This window comes from Sphaeramia orbicularis, chromosome 7 (assembly GCF_902148855.1).
Source record: "Sphaeramia orbicularis chromosome 7, fSphaOr1.1, whole genome shotgun sequence".
NCBI classification, from domain to species: Eukaryota; Metazoa; Chordata; class Actinopteri; order Kurtiformes; family Apogonidae; genus Sphaeramia; species Sphaeramia orbicularis.
Genome location: NC_043963.1, coordinates 33,080,222 through 33,103,563, shown reverse-complemented (window position 1 = coordinate 33,103,563; position 23,342 = coordinate 33,080,222). Strand labels below are relative to the sequence as shown.

The 23,342-nt window shown below is 39.7% G+C and overlaps 1 protein-coding gene across 1 annotated transcript in view; it reads right to left on the bottom strand.

Moving 5' to 3' along the window:
- LOC115422054 (ERC protein 2) overlaps window positions 1-23,342 on the bottom strand; it is a 175,402-nt gene that overhangs the window by 1,664 nt on the left and 150,396 nt on the right. The window lies entirely within an intron of this gene.

The window sequence follows — 23,342 nt, the reverse complement described above, 5'->3', positions numbered from 1 at the left end:
TCCTTAAGAATGCTCTAAATGCAGCTGGATGCAGCCCAAACATCAAGTGCTCATTAATAAAAAAAAAAAGGAGAAAGGAGAGGAAAAAAAACTCTATCTGAGTGTGTCTGTTATTCGGGCAGCATAGCAGTCAGCAACAACTCACTTGTATCCTGAGGGCTAGGTTGTGAAAAATACAATGATGTATGTCTAGCACGCTGGGGGCGCCTCATTGGCTGAGCAAACAGGCCCCAAAATAACTACCAATCATTGAAGACGTTATCATCAGTCACACGGGGGTAGCTGGTGAGAAAACTGTTTGGGGGGTCGCAGATATGCACAGGTAACATTTAATAGAAGTGATTAAAATAGTGCTACATAACTGGATTAACATTGGAGTTACTTTTTGTACCAGAGGGGTGTATTTATTGAAAATGAGTGTAAAGGTGAGTGTTCCAATCCGCAGGGCTGGTACGCTCTTCCTGTCTCACTCTGATTGGCTGTGAGGCAGAGAAGGACCATCCATTACATCCAGGAGTAAATAAACAGGCCCAGCAATTAAAGTGCCATCATTTGTTGTAGAGCACAGGACATATGTGTATGTGTGTGCATGTGTATGGCTTGCGAGTGTGTTTGCGTTGATGTGCGCGTGTGAAATGGTGTATGTGCGCCGGACGCCATTCTCAGGTTTCTCTGCCGTCGTCTGCACTTAAATTAATGATTCAAGGGGCAGAGAATCAACAAATATGGCCCTCGGCAGGGCATAATGGAGAGCACGACCTGCCTGTGGATGTGTTTGAAGACTGCTCCTCTTTCTTCTCTGTCAACACCTCACTACCTCCACACAACAGACGCATTCACTACACAAACTCACGTGTGACGCCTGTGTTCGTGTTGTTAATGAGGAAGTGTGTGTGTGTCGTTATGTGGTCATGAATGTGTGTATGCTTATCGGCTTGTGATTATTTTACATGTCGGTGTGTTGTGACAGAGTGTTAAAATTTTATGCGAGTTTTATGCTCCTGAGTTTGCGGCCATGATTATGTCCCGCTTTAGAAAATGTGACAAAGCGTATTATATCAGCCGGGAAAGCTAGAGCCATACTTGGAATAATTTAGTGAGCTCAAATGGCTCTGACAGGCTGCTTAAAGCCCTTTCAGCACAAAGGTCACTGTCCACAATTTTCTGCACCATCAGCTACAAAAGGCAGCAAAAGAAGGAAAAGAGCAAATGCAAAAGAATATTCCATGCACTGTTTTCCTGAGCAAAAATGTAAATTATACGACTGAGATACAAAATAAAAGCAAAACTGTCTCAGCTGTTTAGGCTATTCTCTTCTAAGTCTTATTACTATGGATATTGTTTTTACTTTGAGAATGATATATGATATAAAACAGATGCAGTCTAATCTTTGGACTGAAGTGTTCATAAGAGGAATTTTGCCAGAAAGAGGTGGACACAGAAAAATGACATTAATCAAATACGAGGTATAAATGTGCTGCAGTCTTGCCTTAAAATGACTGGATATGCAGGAATGTGATGAAGTCCCCGGTAATAAGCAAAACCTGACCCGAATGTTCACAGCAACAGCTTCTGATAAAACTAAAGCACTAACACTGCACAGATCACATGCCACTCTTCCATTATCATATCGGGACACCTTATTTAAAGTAGGACTAGGGGAGGAAAAAGACATTTTATTATTTAACGCCATTCATTCTTCCATCACTTGAACCTATGCATTCATGACTCTTAACCCATAAAGACCCAGTGCTACTTTTGTGTCAGTTCCAATGTAAATTTTTCTCTAGATTTAACCTTTCTTAAGTGATTTATCGCCAAATATTTGATATATTTATCATCAAATATTTGTGGAAGAATTTTTTTGTGTTTCAAAAGGTGTGGCTGCGTCAGACAGAAGCAAACAAATGCAAAGTATATATTTTTTTGTTTATTGTTAACCCATAAAGACCCAGTGTTACTTTTGTGTGTGTGTGTGGGGGTTCTCTATATTTAACCTTTCTTACGTGAACATTACCTCTATAGTTTGCATTTTTTCAGTGTAAATCAGGTATTTTCCTATATTTAACTCACTGATCATGTAGATGATCATAAAAGCTCAGGTTAAAGTTGAGGGTTGTTATATTAAAAACTGAGAAAACTGAGGAAAAAATGACTTTGTCCATAAAAAATTATCATTAACTGAACAAAAACCAAGTGTCTCCATCACTGTCATTTATCAAACCCCATGGGTTTTACTGGTGAATCAATGTTGTAGAAGATAATGGTGTTTCCACGGTAACTACGGAGCCTCTGAACGTCCAAATGGGTCATATCTGATGACCATGAAAAGATGACAAACTACATTTTACACCAATTATTTACATGTATTACTAGGATTAGTGGATCAACAGGTATTAAACAGTTTAGGTCACTACATGATTTTGGCTGTTTGGGTCTTGATGGGTTAAACTTAAACCACTGTATTTAGCCTTAGTTTGAAAAAATGCTGCCATATTAATACGTACAAATGTAGATAAATGTCCTCTTTCACTCACTCTGCCATCATCTTCCTCCAAGCCCAATCAGCCATTCCTATCTTCTACTCCCTGCTGAACCCTCATCCTCCACTCCACTCCTCCACCCTCTGTGTGTTTGATGGCGGGATCAGACAGGGTGAGCACTTTCTCATATTAATACTAGTTTAGTTTGCATCTGGAGACAGGAAAATGATTGACTTATCAAAATGTACAAATGCCCTCTGATGAAACAGGGGTCTTTCTGGGGTAAAAAAAACATTTATACTGTATTATAACCCTGTGTTAAGCCCTATGTGTGTATCTGTGCACATGGCCGCATCCTTGGTTGAGGTTCTGGAGAGTTAATACATAATCTAAACAAAGGTTTGTGTCTTTTTTGATTGAATTGTTGTATATCTTCCAAAATCTACACGTCTCACTTTCTGTACATCAGTGTTTGTGCTGAAGACTGGATACCAAACCTGAAAGTCTAGATGTAAGTGTCCAAACCCCTTCTTGTCTTTAAGTGCCACTAATATAAACTGCCTGTTAAATGGACCTTTGCAGGACCACCAGTGTTAAAGTGCTGCTCTTTCACTTGGAATTACCCTGTGGTTGGTGTTCTTCCACTCCTACAGAAAAAGGAGTAACACACTAAATTCAATTACCAGTACAAAGATTTGTCCCCTCCCCTTAGCTTACTCTACTAAGAGGAGAGATGTAAAATAAGCCTTTTGGTGGTATGAAAGGGCATATAGTATATTTGGGGTGAAATAAAGGCAAGAAAAAACGTGTCAACCACCAACCTACAAGAGGACTTTTTCAGTCTTTTGTCTAAATATAATCATAAATATTTTAGGTTTTTTGATTAAATTCATACAAAAGCTGTGAAAAGATCATGTTTCAGGAAGAAACGTCCATTTAATACTGAAAACAAACTGCTGCACTTAGCCTAGAGTGTTTTATTGAAGGCAAAGGGTTTTGTTAAAAAAAAAAAAAAAAAAAAATCAAGCATTATCTCCTTTGCTCCATTGTGCAGTGTTTACAGTTGTAATCCATTACACCAAACGTGATGACAAAAAAGATTTGATCCGGCTCCAAATCATCAATCTGAAGTCACACACTCCCATTAGCTAACTCAGATTACATATTAAATGGGTAAAAAAAAAAAGATCCAGATCTCTGCACACATGCACATCCAATCATTTTGAAACTGTAGCCCTTTAAAACCTCTAAAAATATGGTACACATCAAGTTGTCCCAGGAAGAGAGAACATCTCTTCTGCAACAATTGCTTCAAGAGCTCGGCCTTTCTTCCCAACATTTTTCCTTTTTCCCTCTCTCTTTTTTTTCTACTGCCTGACTTTTACAACTTCCTCCTGGTTGGGGCTGCAGCTCTAACCCAAACAAAACTCCATTTTTTTAGTTATTGGCCCTCATGGCATGTAATGGAGAATCAAGCTAATTATCCCTACAGCTGTTTTCACTTGCTTTTTATGTAAGCAATACCTGGCTGATCCAGAGAGCAACAGTGAGGCCCTTCTTAGCGCTCCAGGCCTCCAGGCCGGCTGGAATTAGAGAGCAAAATGCCAGGTTTTCCTCCCCCCGACACTGCTTGTGTGTACCCCAGCACCCATCTCCCAGCACACAACCTGACCCAACCAAACCCAGCCCGAGAAAACCCCCCGCACACCCAAATCTTCCATTTCCACTCCCTCATACACCTCCGAAACTCTCCCTTTCATGTCCAACAAAGCTGCTCTTCAATAGCGAGGACGTATCTGTATGACAAACGGTGATTCTCTTTCACTGATGATCCCTTGCAATTAATGACGGAGGTGAGCTTAGGGTGTGGTATGGATTAAATTGGAACCATCTCCTGCTGTCATAAACTAGAAAGAGCGCAAAAAAAAGAAGAGGGAGGGAAAGAAAGGCAGAGGGGTAAAGGCAGAGAGGGGGGTAAAGAGAGAACGAAAACAATCCCTCACAGGCTAATTACATAATTTCCTTCATCTGAGCAAACACATGCTGGGTGAAAGCAAGTGTGAGCAAGCCTCACAGATGCCAGGCCAAGAGGTGCAGGAGACCTACTAACACAGTCTACAACTGTTCACCAGCGATGAGCCCCCTATGCCACAAAGGAGCTGAGCCAGTTACTCACTCACAAGCAACAGTATCTTACACAGTTTATAGCTTTTGAGCGGCTCATATGCAGAAACGTTGTATTGATCCTCCCTTTTCCAACAATTTTCAGGGTAAGTGAGTCAGAGCAGATAAACAATTGCTGGTGTAATATTTCCCTCATAACAGTTCATTCCTCAGTGCAGCCAGAAATCTGTTCAGTACAAACACCACTAGGTGGAGTTGACTGTTGATGAAAAAATATATCTCATGTATCAAACTCATTAAACTCCCATGGAGAGGCAGCGTGCCTCTGTAAGTGAGTCAGATACAGTGTATTCTTCACATGCGCCCTTTGCCGAGTGTGTGCATCATCTGCTTACGCCTTCTGACAATGACATCTGGTTTGAAATTGACAGAAGCAAAGAGCGAGAGAGAAAGAGGGAGACAATTTCACCTAAATTATAGTTAAGACTGCCAAGTACAAAAAGTAAAAGAGCAACCCATCCGTCCATCTCTCTCCCTCTCCCTTTCTCTCTTTTGTCTCTAATCCTGTGAGGAATGATGGAGGGCTCTCTGCGGAATGGTGGTGAGTTCGCTGAGTCCAGTCAAGGTGTGCCAATGTACAAATGATACGGGTGGAATTTGCAGTATCTCATCCCCAATGTGGAGGTTGTTTTGACACCTTGCTACATACACACTTAAACACACGCACACACAGACACACACACACACACACACACACACACACACACGCACACACACACACACGCACTCAGGGTGCAGAGTGCATGTAGAAATTTAATTCATGTGAATTCAAAGTATATGAAAAAATTTAATACCTGGATGTTCAAATATTTATAATGTAAAAGCCTGAAGGTAAAAAAGAAACTATGTTCATAAAAGCTCATAATGTTCATGCTGCTTCAAAATACAGGTTTGCGCAACAACAATAAAAGGTGCATGGAATTCTATCTCTCTGCTCCTGAATTCCTCTCTGCTCCTCCCCCACTTACTCTTGATCTTTCTTTCTTAGTACTCAGACGTTCCTCTCTGTCTAATCTCACTCATTTATTTTTAAAGCTTTTATGTGTTATCAAAGGATTGCTTTGATTTTTCTTCCCCCTCAGTCTGAACGCAGTGTGAACAGCAGTGTTTATGTACTTGATAGTGATGCTCTGCTGTGGGCCACTTGTGAGTGTTGGATAATGCCATGACCCACTACTGTACAATCAGAGTAATGTGGAGACCCTGGTGACCTTGTGTCCTGTAACAACACCTTAACCTGGAGCTAAACCTTGAAGCTACTGCCCACCGGAGCTCGGACCGCAGAGCCCTTAACGCGCCTGCATCCTGACACCAGCGCAGGCCCAGCCAGGCAGGGGAGACAAGTGAAACCTGAGCCCACATTAAAGCACCTCCATCAGGTAGGAGATCAGGAGAGGCCTCCATGCTCTCAGAGTCTGCGGGGGTCCGGGCCTCTGAGGCCCTATCTCACCTCCATCTGGAAAGAGAATCTGAGGGTAGTCTGATGGGCTGATAAGAGACCATGCCGACTGACACGGTAACAGCCTCTCACCCCCATTCAAAAAAAAAAAAAAAAAAAAAAAGACTTGAGTGGATGTGAGCCTAGCTGTGGTGCACTCTAATACGGGTGAGGAGTGGAGGTCTATAGTGGCTTTCACTTTATTTATAAGGTCTGACCCGGTAACCTGAAATGTATGCACATGCATCACATTGACAGAAACCAGTTTACTGAAAAAAAGCAATGCCCTGGTGTGATGTTATGATTCATATTTGTGTTTTATAATAGAGAAAAGTTTCCATGCAGGAGATACAGTGTGGGATGGAGGCAAGACCTTGCGCCTGAACGATGGAAAAGAAGGACAGAGCGCCAGACGAGTGGTGAATTCCCTCTCCTGCATAAACATCTATGTTATGGGAACAAATTTTTATTAACCATAAGTGAGTGGTTTTCACTATCACTTTTCTTCATTTTGTGTGCATGTCATGATGAGAAAGGGAGTGCGTATATACTGGTGCAGTCATTCATTCAGTCACCCCTCAGTTGTTTTCTAGGGCGCTATTAAAGCTCCACCCTCCTCCTGATGTCTTCTCAAGATGAGACCAACTCCACTGACCCATCAGTCCTCACTCCTGACCCAACCAGTCTCTTCCTCTCTGCCCACAGACTCACTGTTTCTCCATCTGTTCTTTATTACCCATAATTTGGTTCCTTCTTTTAACTGATTTGCCCTTTTACTATACCAGGCTGGAGACATAAATTATACATTGTCCTCCTTTGTTTCCATAATTTTTTTTCCTGAAAACTAAACAAAAATCACATTTTACATCCTGCGAATCCTTGCCTGAGTCAATTGGACACATACAAATAAAAAATGATTATCGAGCCTCATCTGGATATTCGCACCAGAGGTTTATTTAGTGTCAGTTTAATATGTATGAAGTGCTGTATGCATGTGTGTCTGCTATAAATGGGCACAGAGACAATGGAGCTGAAGCTTTCGATTTAAAATGGTTTAGCTTGGTCTGGTTTGGTCATCCCGGGTCTACTCAGAATCACTTGAACCACTTAAGCAAATAAATGTGATCCTTCAGATATCAATCTTCTCCTGAGGAAAAATAGGTTCCCCTTTACATAAGTGTGTGTGCACATATGAATCTCCATCTATGAGTGTGCGAGTGTGTGCGCAGGACACTTGTGTCAACAAAATCTGATAATGGTGTCTATTCAGTAGCTACAAGTATTTGAGGTGGACAAGTTCAGACAGAGATTTACACAGTCAGCTAAGATTTGTGTTTGGTCATCAAACATTAGAACCTGTGTCCATCCAATGTTAACATTGTGTTCATTTATTCATCTCCTGCACTTAAACTAAAGGATAAATTGTGTATAAAATTATCATGGCACATAAGTCATTGTAGCTGTTGCAATTTTTACCATTTAATACAACAAATTAAACTAAAAATCAGATGTGTTACACAAGTCGCTTATTGGACATCTGCACAAAACTTTACTGATATTTACTAAATGTCGAAAAATCAGAAGCGCGTAATGTCAGTTTTTCCATTAAATCACAAATGCAAAGATTTGTTTATTTATTATTGCGAGATGACACAAGAAGTCATTCCATAAACATGGCGATGAACGTAAATATGGTATTGATTTACAGATATATTCATTATTATTATAGATTAACCCTTTATCTCGTACTAAATAAAAAATGATTGGGTTTCCTGATGTGTCCACACATACCGTGACGTGTTTCTTCTTCGCTTGTAACGTACATAAACATCTGTTTTTTTTTTTAATTCATGTGACTCTAGTTACGAAAAAAGGTCTTTCCATTGCAGTTTTGCGTGATACACCATTTGCACTATGCCCGAAAAACCACCTCTTGCCAGCGCAAAAACTTTTAATCGAAAAATGAGACTTTTGGCGAAATTGTTGTTTTTCAATTAGGTAAATTTTTATGTGCAAGTTATATTTGCACAATTTGAGGGTCAATGGAAAAGCGACTAATGTATGACAGGCATTCACAAACACTCACTGTCCAAGACTGGGACAGTGTAAGAAGTTTAGGGTGTCCATCAGGGATGCAAACTATCAATTAATCCATTAATCATTAGTTGGTTGACCTTATCGATCAATTAACGATTAAGCTAAATATTGTTTATATACTTCATGAAAAAAAGCATGTCATATTCCTTAATGATTGATGTATTGAACCATTGGATACAGTACCGGCAATGAAATTATGGAGTAGAGCTATATAAATTCTCCAGAGAAATTCAATAAAATAAATGTATATTAGTACACTTTTTATGCGCAAGTTATATTTGTGCAATTTGAGGGTCAACGGAAAAGTGACTACTGTGCCAAAGCCATGGTTGGTGTCAAATAAAAAAAGAGGAGCAACACAGCTGCAGAGTGGCGCCTAATACTGACTAAGTCCGGTCTCAGGAAGAACCAATCAGGTTGTTGGCAGAGTCTGTTTGGGGCTCTTAGGGTCAGTATAGCCCCGGGACATAAGACACATAAGATATACACCAGGGATGAAGAGGGTGACTGACACAATGCCTGGTGGTCTAATTGTGATCCCTATGTCAGCGTGTGTCAATATGTAGGAAAAGATGAAAAGATTCAAAAGAGCACAGACACATGCTGCATATTCAGTATCAGAGAAGAAGAAATTAAAAACTCCATGAATGAGTTCATCTGGTTTAAATGTTAAATCTGCATTTCTAGCTTAGTCAGATTTCTTACATGAAAGGTGGTGTTGTGTGTCTATGTTTGTGTGTGCGGTAGGTGGTTGTGGTGGTGATGGGGAGGCGAGGCCTTAAAGGTAAGAGGGAATATTCTGAGGGGAAATACCCATCGCTGTAGCCTCAGGATATAAGGCGGTGTGTGTGGTGGTGAGAAAACGAGATGAGGGGAGTGAAAAAGTTTTACACTATGTGAACTATTTCTGATTCCTGAGATTTCTATCAACTCTTAATGGCCTCTTGAGCACTGTAAACTCCTAACATGTAAATTTTTCACTCTGACCACAAACACCGACACTTCTTGTGCAACTATACTGAAACTTTAACAACCTTTGGAGCACTGGAGTATGACACTGTGGAGGGCTCTGCCAATGAAACTTAAAGAGAGATACTGCGGATCATAAATAAGCGTCGTAGAAAGTGACAGAAGTTTGGCTCTGGTTGCAGATAGAAAGTAAATAATCCTCATTAGTTTTGACAAAGCTGCTCGTAGTTTTGTGATATTTATTGCCGAAACAGACTGTTACTATTAAATAAGTGCTGATAAAGCCATCTGCACTGACAGCGATAGCAATAGGCTTGCACTTAACATTTAATCTTGCTCTGGGATTAATGCAACCTGTTATGATGCAAGGGAAAGCAAGGCAAATACTTTCTGTTATGATAGGAAAGGATGATATAGAGTGGAGCAGGGGCGGTAATGTATGTAAACCTGTCCTCACACTGTTTATGAAAGTCTATGATGTGGAATATTGATGTGCTGGCCATGTCAGGGATCACTTTTCAAATTTGGTTCATTTAACTTAAGATAACTAAACTTCATGACATGTGGTTCCAAACATCTTATTGATATCATGACGTTTGCACCAAACTGACCCCCTGGAAAAATGATTTACAGAGGTGTGTACAGACTTCCAGAATCTCATAAAATTTTCTGTATGAAATGCTGGCGTGTGTCTGTGTGTGAACTTGTGCGTCCATTTGTCTGGGTGCTGCTGGGAATAGTATCGGCTTAAGGCTGAAAGAATTCGGGCCTCCCAAGCAAGGTCATGTGCTGATGTTTAGTAAGAGCTTTCTCAGGTCACAGACTGTGACTTTCAACCATCACTCACATTACCCCACATCTTTTAGTAGTTCTGTCTAACTGGCGAACCCTACATCTCTCCTCCAGTTTGCTGTAATGACAGGTGACAGCCATCTCAGTCCACTTACCTAGTTAAAGCAGAAAGAAGAAAGAAGCCTACATACTGCTTATATCTGTAGACGTCTGAGTCTGAGCACAGATTCTGTTACGTGAGCTACAAATTTCCAATAAAAGCTTAACAGACATTGGAATTAGATATCAAATGAAAGGCGCGGTGATATAAATGACAATTAACAACAAAAATGTCCTCCATGTTAATTCAGCTGAATGTCTAAAATGTAGAAAAAACAAAAAAACATGCAGAAATGTCGTTCAGCCAATAGATGATACAGACCAGTCTATTTACATTATCAAGGCTCCGTCGACACATGATGGAAGAGCTTTGGCACACATTGCCAGTGGCTCTGCATAAATATCTCTGGATGTCACGTACCCATCATTTGTTTTTGTTCAGACTGCGGCAGAGAATTCAGCTGTGATTAAGGGTCCAGAAATGCTCAGGAAATTATAGCTTGTGTGGATGCTACACCACTGTGTTCAATAAATGAGGTTTATGGAAAAGCTGCTTAATCCAAAAACAGGGACATTATTTCAACTTTGACAAATATTCCCAAACCAATATCATTGGTTAGTTTTCCTCTGGTATGATAAATGATAAACTGACTTGCATTTTTATGGTGCTTTTCTACCTTGATGATAGTCAAAGTGCTTTATCACGTGTCACATTCAGCCATTCACACACACATTCACACACTAGTCACTGGGATTTGATGTGTAGTGATGCCAAAAAGTGATCATATGTCATAAAACGCAATTGTTTTAAAATATAAGTAATAACCAATTAAATATATTATCCATAACTTGTCATAATGCTAGTTGTATGTTCTAATTTTCATTATGTATATTTATACTCCTTTTTATATGCACACACACACATACGCACGAACACACACACACACACACACACACACACACATACATATATACATATATATGAATTCAATGATACTACTGATATGTATAAAAATGGACTAAGGTGTGTTGTTCCATTGGATTGAATCTTACTTTTAATTTCCTGAAACACATAAATACTTGGGCCAAAAAATATAGCTAATGATAAACATTAAACATAATAAGATCACTTAAGCAGGTGTGCACTCAGGCCTAAAGAATGTGTATTTTCAGTGAGATATGATAGCCATGTAGGATGATGTGTCTATGCTTACACAAGCCAGTGGAGTGGTGAGGGTGCCCAGTGGTGGTTAAGCAAACAGGGATTGTTCCCTGAGGTGCCCTGGGCACATTATACCCATTGTTTGGCTTGGCATCAGCTGTGCTACAGACAGTGCTGAGCTCCACACCTCCACACTATTGATCTTATACTACACTGAAACATCTCTCGTTTAATTCATTTAAGTCAGGGGTGTTAAACATGCGGCCTGGGGACCAAAACCGGCCAGCAACAGAGTCAAATCTGGCCTGTGGGATGAATTTGTGAAATGCAAAAATTACATTGAAGATATGAACAGTCAAGGGTGTCAAAATCATTTTAGTTCAGGGGCCACTTACAGACCAATATGATCTCAAGTGGATTGAACCAATAAAACAGTAAAATAATAGCAACATAATACATAAATAATGACAACTCTAATTTTTTCTCTTTGTTTTAGTGTGAAAAAATGTACAGTTACAGTATGAAAATGTTAACATTTCCAAACTATCCTTTCACACAAAATGTGAACAATCTGAACAAATATGCACAACCTGAGAGAAGTACGTAAAATTTTAACAATATTCTGCATGCTACTAAATGTTTGTGCCTTTTTACATCCACCTTGATCTGTAAGTTGTAATGCACAGGTGTAAATGAGAAACTGAGATATCATACTGGCAAAAAAAATTGTACTTTTATTTTTTGTGCTAAATCAAAAGAGAAAAATTTGAACTTTTATTTACAGATTATTATGTTTGTATTATGTTTTACTGGTTTGGCCTGCTTGAGATCATATTGGGCTGAATGTGGCCCCTGAACTACAATGAGCTTGACACCCCTGATTTAAGTAATAGTGTCTCTTTTGTGTGTCCTTTTCAGTCCAGCTCTGCTCCTGTTGTTGTGCTGAAGGGAACACTTAACATAGTGCAGCTCACCACAATAAATTAGCATCAGGCCCTGTAAGTGCCGGTACACATGTGTACAATGTTTGTGTTACACGGGTAGCGTTTCACAGGGATAATTACATTGTGTCTCTCTCCACCTGGACTCTGACACATGTTAAACAGCTCAGACAGACACACCCAACCACCTGTAAGAAATAACACACCAACGTCAGACTGTCAGAATGCAGTGAGAAACAGGGAGAGGGGGCAAGAGTTTTCCTTGTTGCTCCAACTACACACAGATAATCTAAACTACTGGGTGTCATTCCTTGAATCCACAACCTCGTTTAGTTCAACTCGCACATTCCTAAATGAACACAAATATGCAACAATGAAATGCAAACCTAAGTCATGTGCATTGCTGTATCAGGTTCAAATTTATATGCAGTGATAAATGAGTTTAAGCCATTTTTCTGTCATGTTTAATTCCACAATTCTTTAGAAACAGTATGGTTAACCTTGGCAATGAATCTAAGAGTTGATGTCTTTTGACTTTAGCTATGCATGAACGCAATTGCTTCTGCAGTAAATTTTATTAAAAAATCCCCTCCAATTTTAGATTTATGTACCTTACAAGTGTGCTCATTGCACATGTAAGGAAGCAGGAGCAAGGACAGAATGAAGAAAAGGGAGAATGAGGGAGAGACCGACAGGAAAAAAAAAACAAAAAACATGAGACGGAGACGCAGAAACAAGGAGTGATGTTTGAAAAAATGGGTGTAATAACAGTGGTTAAGACCTGCTCTTTCATTGAGTAAATCTGGCCGGGGCTATTTCACACTGTAGGAATCTCCTGAGGACCAGATCAAAGACTTACCTAGAAACAAGGACTCACACAGCACAAGGAACAGGTGACAGCTCTGACACACACGGAGGCATTTACACATCCACACGTGAACCCTTTACCGCCAACGCCACACACATACACGCACACATTTTTGAACGAACACACAGCAAGATCAGAAAAGCAGAGAGTGACAGCTCCTTTTGTGTCTAGATGAGCCTGTGGGGAAGCCTTTCTGAGGGACTCGCAGAAAACCATACATCTATCATCCCAGCTTTGAAAACCACTTAAAGAGAGTCAATACAGAAAACACACACACTAGTGCAAAAAGTATGGAGTGGGTATGACAAAGTACATTCAGATTTTACAAGTATGAGCGTGACATGTACCATACGAGAAGGACATTGATGAGACTAACACATGTACGGTGGACATTCAGCTACGAATGGTATAGGAAGCATGTGGGACTGGAGTTCAGTTATGATGGATAGATCTAATATAGAGAGGGCCATATCCAGTGGGGGTGAACATAAGGCTATGTCATCACTGGCCCATCTCTCCCCATACCTTCCATCACTTTTCACTCCCTCCTTTAAACAGCAGGATGGAGGATACTGTAACTCCCACATGCGAGGACACACCAACACACACGGTCACATGCACTGGCAGGAAAACGCTGACATTTAGACATACGTGCACTCGGGCCGACTCATTTAATTGTTGCTGAGTACAGAAATGCACGCCGGCGCATGCGTGCATATACACAATAACATTTTCACAAAGAGAAATTAATCCCGGGTGGTCCCAGATGCAGAAATGTTTCCACTTGAGAAAGCTCTGGTTTTGAAATCACGCAATCCAGTACATACTGGGTTCAAACAGCATTCACGTACACACACACACACACACACACACACACACACACACACACACACACACACACACACACAACAGTAGAGTGATTTCAATGGAGTAAAATAAAAGGAAAATAAATGGGCAGAGTAGTGTGCGAAGACAGAATAAATGACTGCAGGGCTTCTGATATTATGCACTCAGCTATTCATATTGTAGCTTATATCAAACTAAGATGCTGTGTTTAACATGGGAAGGCCCCACCTTAAACATGACTATTATGGCAAATAGCGTTCTCTGTTTTCATAGAATATGAGAAGATTACACAGAGCTATGACGGCCAATTACGTCCTTCACTAAAACACACCTCTGTACCAACAACTCTGTAATGATGATGGCTTAAACGTTTTCACCAATAGAGGCCCTTTCAGCTTTCCTGGTAGCCACACACAAATATACTCAACCAGTGTAGTTAAATACACACACAGCCACAGATGCTGACAAAATCAAGCTAAATCCTTGTCTTATGTGAGTTATAGCTTTGGAATGTTCATTAGTTTTTATTTTGTTTGTTTTGTTTTTTTTTTATCATAAGGAATTATCTAGTTTTTCCATAGTTTTTATTGTTTGTAATGATTTACAAAACCAAGGTTTATTAATATTATGCAAAGACATTTCATACTTGAATACCATTCATGAACCAGTGTTTCCTAAACTTATTAACAGAATATATTCTTATTCAGCGGGAGTTAAACAAATCCTAGAACATACAAATTCATTGTTAAAATAGAAGGAGAGTGTTGTTTTTTGCTGCTCTGATTCAACTACAATTTGTTGAACCTATTTCCATTCCACTTTTGTTGATACACTTCTTTTTGTACTTTTCCTAAGTGAAAAAAAATCCACTTTTTTATGCAGGAAGTAAAATGTGAATAAAAATAGCTGGATGCAAATCCTTTTTTCCTTAGGTGTTAGTTGCGGGCTAACAGCAATTGTCGGTGTTAGAAGTGATTCCTGACATTGCTTTTCTAGCCGTTATTGATATTTCAACAATCTGTCCCTGACTTGTGGGCTTGTCTCTGATCAGGCTCCAAAACACATTTATTCAACAGTAAAAGAGTAAAAAAAAATGTCGCTGTTGAAAAGCTTGAACTGAAAAAGTTGGGAACCTCTGCCACAAACCATTAAGATTGAGGGAAAATGAAAACGAAGATGATCATAGCTGAAATTCTATTTTGTTTTAGTTCACATTGCATTGTTTGTTACCTTTTTTTTGGTTTTCTTTTACTTTAGTGTGTGAAATTACTTTGTTTTTACTAGTTTTACAAACTTTAGTCTTAGTTTTCAGGAATAATAATACCCCTGGTGTATAGACCATCCTTAAATGGCACATAAGGGTGTCTATATGTGTGTCTGAGTGTGTGTGTGTCATCCCCGTAGGCCAACTTCTGCAATCAGGTCAAGGATTCCTTAGCACTGAGAAAGCGAGAGACGGAGACAGACTAGAAGTGCCAACATCTTCTCAACATCCTTTCTCCATCCCCCTCTCCACTCAAACCTGTGTCACCTCTGACCCAGGTCCAATTCACTACTGTCATTATGCAATTAACACCAATTAAGTCATTTGGCTGTAAGAATGTGTGTGTGTCTTTGTGTGTGTTAAGTATATGGATGTGTGTATGTGCACATGATAGGGCAATTACAGCAGCACAAGGGAGCCTTTTGGAAGCGGAGAGCACTGCAATCAACCAATCAGCCTTCAGATGGTTTTGACATGAAAAGAGAGTGTGGCCTCTGCTAACCCTGGGGGTCAGCCCCAATTTACTCTATTTACCCACTCAGGAATGGCTCTCTCTGTGTGTGAAGAAGGAGACACAGAGAGGGAGGGTGAGGGAATGATGAATAGGTATGGAAATGTCTAACTTAGTGAGTGGGAGAGGAATAGAAATGGGTAGAAGGGAAGGAAGGGAGGGAGTAGAAGGATGAGGCGCCTTAGGGTTACTGGGCAGGTGAATTGTAGGGTGGGTGGGAGAGTGGTTGAGTTGGGCTTGAGTGGAGAGAAGGGCATGTGGGGAGAGGCCTTCAGGTTGTGTTTGCAAAGCTAAAAGGCCAGCAGTTGGAGCCCATTTGCTAACAATTTCCCCTTGGAGAGTGGTTGGCTCTACACACACTATACACACACTTCCCCTGTTGAATTGCTCTGAGGGCAGATGAAGAACGACAACTTTACACTTGGCTTGAACTGTTAAACACTGAGAGACGCTTCATCATGATAATAGACCTGTTTGTGCTCAACAAAACTTTAACCCATAAAGACCCAAATATACGCCAGTGACCAAAAGCATCTACTGATCTAAAATGCTTAATAACTTTAGAGCCACAAATCCTATCAATCGATGTAAATAACTGGCGTAAAATGCAGTTTGTCATCTTTTCATGATCATCAGATATGACCCATTTGAACGTTTAGAGGCTCCGTAGTGAACGTAGAAGCACTATCGTCTTCTACAACATTGATTCACCAGTAAAACCTATGAAGTTGGATCAATGGCAGTAGCTGGAGACAGTTGTTTTTATGTTCAGTTAATGATATATTTTACTGAAGAAGTCACTTTTTCTTCAGTTTTTGATATAATAAACACCAACTTTAATCTGAGCATTTATGAACATCCACATGATCAGTAATTAAATATTGGAATATACCTGATATTCACTGAAAAAACACAAAATACAGAGGATACTGTCATAATAAGTGGAGATCAATCACCCACAAAAATGTTAAAAATAGAGGGAAAAAATATTTTGGAGCTGCCACAAAAGAAACACTGGGCCTTTAGGGGTTAACAATAAACAAACAAACAATAATTTGCATTTGTTTGCTTCTGTCTGATGCAGCCACACCTTTTGAAACAAAAAAATTACTCCACAAATATTTTGTGGTGCAGTCAAATATGTGCAACCACATTTGGTATTATTATTGAATATTAGATATAAGCTTTGTATTTACACTTAACTTGTGCAAATATATGTATATGGAGTTTGATAAGTGACAGTGGATGGAGACACTTGGATTATGTTCAGTTAATGATATATTTTACAGAAAAAAATTTTTTTTTCTCAAGTTTTCTGTGTTTTGGGTATGATAACCCTCAAATGTAATGTCAGCATGGTGATTAAAGTACATGATCAGTAACTTAAATATGGGAAAATACCTGATTTTCACTGAAAAAATGCAAAATAGAGAGGATAATAATATGATAAATGGTGAAAAATCACTTAAGAAAGGTTAAATAGAGAGAAATATTAATTTGGGAACTAACACAAAAGTTGCACTGGGTCTTTATGGGTTAAAAAAATTACTAATACAACAGCTACAGATTATTCTATGATTCCAGCTTCTGTCAGTTGTTTTGGTTTGTCCTGTTCCTATCATTAAAGTTTTGCATGTTTGAACCCATTACCCACAATATCTATATACAAATACAATCTGAGCCCATATGTGAACATTTAACCACTCTGGAATGAAGGTGTGTGTTGGTGTAAAGGATTCACACAGATAAAACACAATACCTAAGGCAATCTTTTAAATGAACAGTATGTAATTTCCGCAATCAAAACAATAAAAGAAGTAATTTGATGATGCTGTGTTGATGGGAGTGTGGGATTATGGGAGTCAGGGTTAGGAGTTCACCACTGTGGCTGATGACAAAGTACAGATTGTATTACAAAAGCATTACTGTATTTAAGTTTTATACACTATGCTTAGTTATGTACTATACATTCACATTATTTGATTTCGGTCTAAAACGATAACATTAAACATTAAGAGACAGGACTCAGCGAAGTCAAATGAAATGGGCAAATTCACTGAAAAAAGTCAATCTGAACATAGGTGGAAATATTTGATATAATAAGTATACAAGTCATCAAAATATATAACATGTACTCCTTTTCTACAGCAAGTACGAGGTTGACTTGCCCCATATCAACATAGTATTTTATTATATTTCCACTGTATGAGACTGTTTGTAGATCTAGTAGAACCTTAGAGGATGAGTGCACCATTGTATGTGAAATTTGCTTTATAAGCCGTGGCTCGTGAGTATTTTTGTCTTGAAATACGAGTGGAAATCTGCAATACGAGCGAGCTTCATACAAACCACCACTACTCAGCACTGAGCTCACACATGCCCCCCCCCCCCCCCCCCCCCCCCCCCAACAGGAGGCGAATCTGCTCGCTCAGTTCACATGCTCATTTCATTGAGGCAACATCGCAATCATTTTGTTTGAGTGATTTTTGGGGACAGTGAAGAAAGTGAGGCCAAAAAGCCCAAATTAAGTGAAGTGTGAGAGAAAATGCCAGATATTGTTCTACCTGATGTTTTATTGAAGGAGATTCTTCTTCCAAACAATTCTACTCCTCCCCATTCCACCGTCTTCCTCAGGCACAGATCATTTCCTCTTTAAGGTAAATAAAGTTTATAAAACCAGTTTCTTTTGCATTCGTTTTTATTGTGGTTTTATAATCATGATTTTCTTTCTAACTGCACTTTTTCAGTTTTAAAAACGTATTTTTGGGTGTTTTTTGGGGGTTGGAAGGGATTATTTATATTTCAATTAATTTCAATAGGGAAAATGATGTGTAAAATGAGTAAATCACAAAACACTTGGTCATGGGACCGATTAAACTCGTACTGCGAGGTTCTACTGTACTGTTTCCCACATTTGTTTAGGTTCCAAGTGAACCAAAGAGATACTAAATGTGAACTGGTCAATCCAGATTCACCACTGAGTCAGTATGTATGTCATGTTACAAAGTGAAAAACCAAGCTAAGGTAAATATCTGAAAATGTCAGAGTAAATTATTAAGTCAGTTGATAAGCTGAGCGCAGAGTTTAAGTGTAAATAACTATATTCTCATGTGGAATGTTTCATACTCCCTCACTGTGGAATGGCTTATAACTCTAAAGATAGTGTCACACTAGAATGAGTAGTATGTTGACAGTGGAAGTGATGTGCTGGTGGTCAAACTGATCTGAGACCTGCTGAGTTGAGCTGTGGAAAAGTGTCAATACAGGAGGCCTTTTTAGATATTATATCCTCCTGAGACCCAGGAGAGAAAAAGTTTTGGCTTTTTTACATTAAATAATTGTTTTGACTGGAAACAGCATGATGCACAAGTTTTTTTTAGATGTTTTTTTTCTGTGGACTGTCCTTTGCCATAGACAGCACTTTTTCAGTAAAGCTGTGAAATTCTTGTTCTCTACTGAAGACAAAAGTGCATTGCTGGGTCTCACAAGGTTAAGGCAAAGGTGTTACATTAAGGATGAGCACTAAATAGACACACATTTCCTTTATTCAAATATTATCCTCTGTTTTTTTGCTTTTTTCAGTGAAAGTCAGGCATTTTACTATTTTTAATTCACTGATACGTAGATGATCATAAAAAGCTCAAATTCAAGTTGAGGGTTATTATATCAAAAACAAAGAAAACTGAAGAAAAAGTGACTTTTTCAGTAAAATATATCATTCACTGAACATAAACCAAGTGCCACTGTCATTGATCTAAGTCTATGGGTTTTACTGATGAATCAGTGTTGTAGTCCTCGAGGGCCAGTATCCTGCATGTTTCAGATGTATCCTTCTTCCAACACACCTGATTGAAATGATAAACTTATCATCAAGCTCTGCAGAAGCCTGATAACGACCGTCAGGTGTGCTGGAAGAGGGAAATATCTAAAACATGCAGGATACCGGCCCTCAAGGACCAGGATTGGACACCCCTGGATAAGAGGATCAACAGGTATTAGACATTTTAGATCAGTAGATGGTTTTGGTTGGCGGTGGCTGTTTGGATCTTTATGGGTTAAAGTTAATAGCATGCTTTATTATACAGTATAATATTCTTGCCAAGCTGGCATTTATGTATAAATATATCATAGATGCTCAGATAAAGTAAAAGCAAAACTAATCTCATGATGATGATCCTTTCATACTTTAAGATGATATGAAAATACCCAGTGAAGAAAAATGTAGTTTCCTTAGTCATGAAAGAGAAACAGAATAACCTGATTTTACACTTGAGAAGGTCACTGTTTGCGTAGGTCTCCCCACAAAACTAACCAACCTGCTGATCAATAGCACAGCTGTGATGTCTGGTGCCAGGGCTGGGCTGCAAAGCAGTGAATAACACACAACAGGACCAGTCAGCTTCTCATCACGCCAAACAACCTCCTGGCTAAAGAACAAGGGAAGGCAGAAAAAGCAAAAACAGGCAGAGAAACTTAAAGAGAAGAAGAGAAGTAAACACAGATGCTCAGTATTTCCAGTGCTTCTGGTCAATAATATCACATATCTGACAGGAGGGACACAGGTTATTCTATGTCTGTTGTGTGTGTATCAGAGCAAAACTGTCCTGCTCGAGGGGTCGTAGATGTGGACTGTAATCAAGACCACATGACCCTGCCACAGGAAGTCCTCCAGCAAAGGACAGGAAGCAGGAACACAAGGACCACATCATTAGTCTCGCTAGTCCCGAACCCCACAGCCAATAAGAGCCTCGCATCTTACAGGAAAGGGCGTGGTTAACGGCGTGTCCACATTTACCATGCATTTGCATTTGTGTGTGTGTGGAGCCTACAGGCGAGTATTAATGACTTATTTGTTTACTGAAAGTAATGAATCCAGGTTGTGTGTGTTTAGTAGAGTCGGAGGAAAACTGTGGAGCAGGTTTGGGCCGAATGCCAGAATACTGGAGCTAAATAAGACACACACACACACACACACACACACACACACACACACACACACAGATCCCGCGACAGTGAAGACAAATGAGAAACAAATGGTTCCATTGTATGGTATATACCTTGTCTACCCTTCTCTCTGTCTTACGATGGCACAGTGAGAGTGCATTTTTGAGAATGGTGTGCCCAAATATTCTCCACTACACACACCTCCACACACCCACACACGTCTTCTAAACCCCCACCAGCCCTCCTACCACATTCTCACCGCCCCTTCCTTCTCTGTTCTGCAACCCATCAAGACTAAAGAGGCTAATTTCTGTCGATGGCTTACAGGTGGCCAGTGCAAGGTGAACCACATCCACTCTGCTGGAGGACAGACGCAAACACACATGGGGTACATGCACACACACACACTCACACACATGCACACACACCGACACTTTGAAAAAATAATGCCTCTAAAAGCAACCCTTTTCTAAACCTGATGCCGAACATCAAAGAGAGAAACACACCTTAACACACCTCAAAGGCACCAGAGACACAGTTTTGTGTGCAAACGCACGCACATACACGCATGCACACATACACACACACTCATTAAAACAGCCAAACTCAAACATATGCATGCTCGTAAACCTTAAAGCATGAAGGATTTCCAACAAATGGTTTGAGGGTCAATCCCAGGCCTGGGACTATCTCATGTTTCCAAACAGAGGAAAACCTTTCAGTCCTCCTACAAAAATCTCGTAACATTTAGAAACGTTCATGTTCAAGTTCTTTGAACACAACTCCACTATTACAGCTATTGCAAAGACCATCAATTTTATGAAGCTTTTAGTCTGGAGAGTTGCTTTTTTGGAAACACAAATTCTGCAGCAGAAAGCAACATATATTCTGTTTGAGATTAACCTTGCAAATAATGTGGTGTGATACAACTCTTACTTTGTTTAATTCTGTACTAAAATTTGAGACACCTTAAGTCTACATCTATTTCAATTGAGATTTTAATCATCAACACTTAAGTGCATGAAAGTACATCCTTGATGATTATAATTCTCGATATGTAAAAATATGACTCTACAAATATAAAGACGTTTCAAGACAAAGGGACTGGACTGGGAAATACAGAAGAGAAAAAAACGGAATTGACAGGTAAAACAAGCACATATATTCCATGATGGGAAAATATTATACATCAACTAAAGCATAAAAGAAGTATCATTTTAGACAGGCAAGCATGAACAGAGGTGAACTGATGCAATTTTCAGGCCTTCATTTTCTTTACAGTATGTTTTAGATCTACATGCAATTCTTCGCACAAATTGTTCCACATTCTTGGATATACATCTGTCTCTCTAAGTCATCTTATGAAGGTTAAAAAATGTGCTGCCAAATTACAAGACCTAACTGGGAGATTGAGCTTGAACTCCCTTATTCGTTCCAGTCAGTAGAGGTGTATTATGCGCGCATGTGCTCTTTTGCACATGTAGATTGTATTGCCGCTCTTTGAAGCTATGCCCTTGCCTTCATTAAACACAGTCCTAGAGCCTGGAACAGCCTTCTTGGAATGCGTTGATAGTTGACACAGATGCACATGCACACACACAGAAACAGAAACTGCAGTGCCAGTAAAAATGACCAGCAGCCTTTGAAGCCAGTGTCATTGTGCAAAGTGATAAGATGAAAGCTGATCGCCCCCCTCACAACAGAATCATGCACAGCCTTAAGTGCATGCTGTGCCAGAGAGCAGACCTGGCCAGGAGGGCCCGGCTGGTGCCAAGCTAACTGCTTCATGCCACACTTATCAGCCACTATCTGATTGGACAGTGATCATGAGCTGCCACTTGGTAAGTGTAGATTAAAAATGGACAAGATCATCTGGCATGAAAGATGCTTTGAAGTGGGATGCATAGATCCCATCCATGACGCTCCCAAAGTAGATGTGTGAGATTGAACTAATGCATGGTAAAATCATTAAATACTTTTTTATGTGTTTGTACTCAGTATGTGTCCAAGCATAAGAGGATTCCAACAAAATCAGTCATGTTGATACCTGATCAATAAACCATCCATCATCAAACACAGATATGTTTGTCCTCACAGAAAGCAGCATGTACCGAATAACTGACTACGTAAGACATCAGATGATCATTTGTTCCTCATCTTCTACTGTTGTCTCTGTGACGCTGATAACCTGCATTACAGCAACAAAAATAAAATATTTTTTAATAACAACAACAGGCAGCGACTTGTCGAACACACTATGCCGTGTTATCTCATGACTGTCAACACCATCTGCTCCGGCTGAAACAAATCAGTCCGTCATGATCAAATCATTTGTGATGGCCAATTGGTTTTTAAAATCAGCCCAGTCATCCTGATGTGTGATAGCGCAAAGTCCAAATTATGAAACGGGAAAAAGATGAGAGAAAGTGGGAAAGAGGTATAAGAAAAAAAAGACCAGACAGTGAAAGTTAAGAGGGGTAATCCCAGTTCCCTCCCTGTAGAGATGTGCATGCTACGGAATTACCTGCTCACACGCATGTGAACTGAAGTTTATCCCAGCACTTTGATACACCTCTATATAATTGCCTATGTCTTTCTTTTCTCAGTGTGTAAAGTGCATGTGTGCGTATAAGTCTGTGCAAGTGCGCAATGTTGTCTTGTCTGTCAATCTTGCTCATTAAACTTAATCCTAGAGATGACACTTTCAATCCTCTCTGTCAACCTGAGCCTTTGGAGCAGCACTC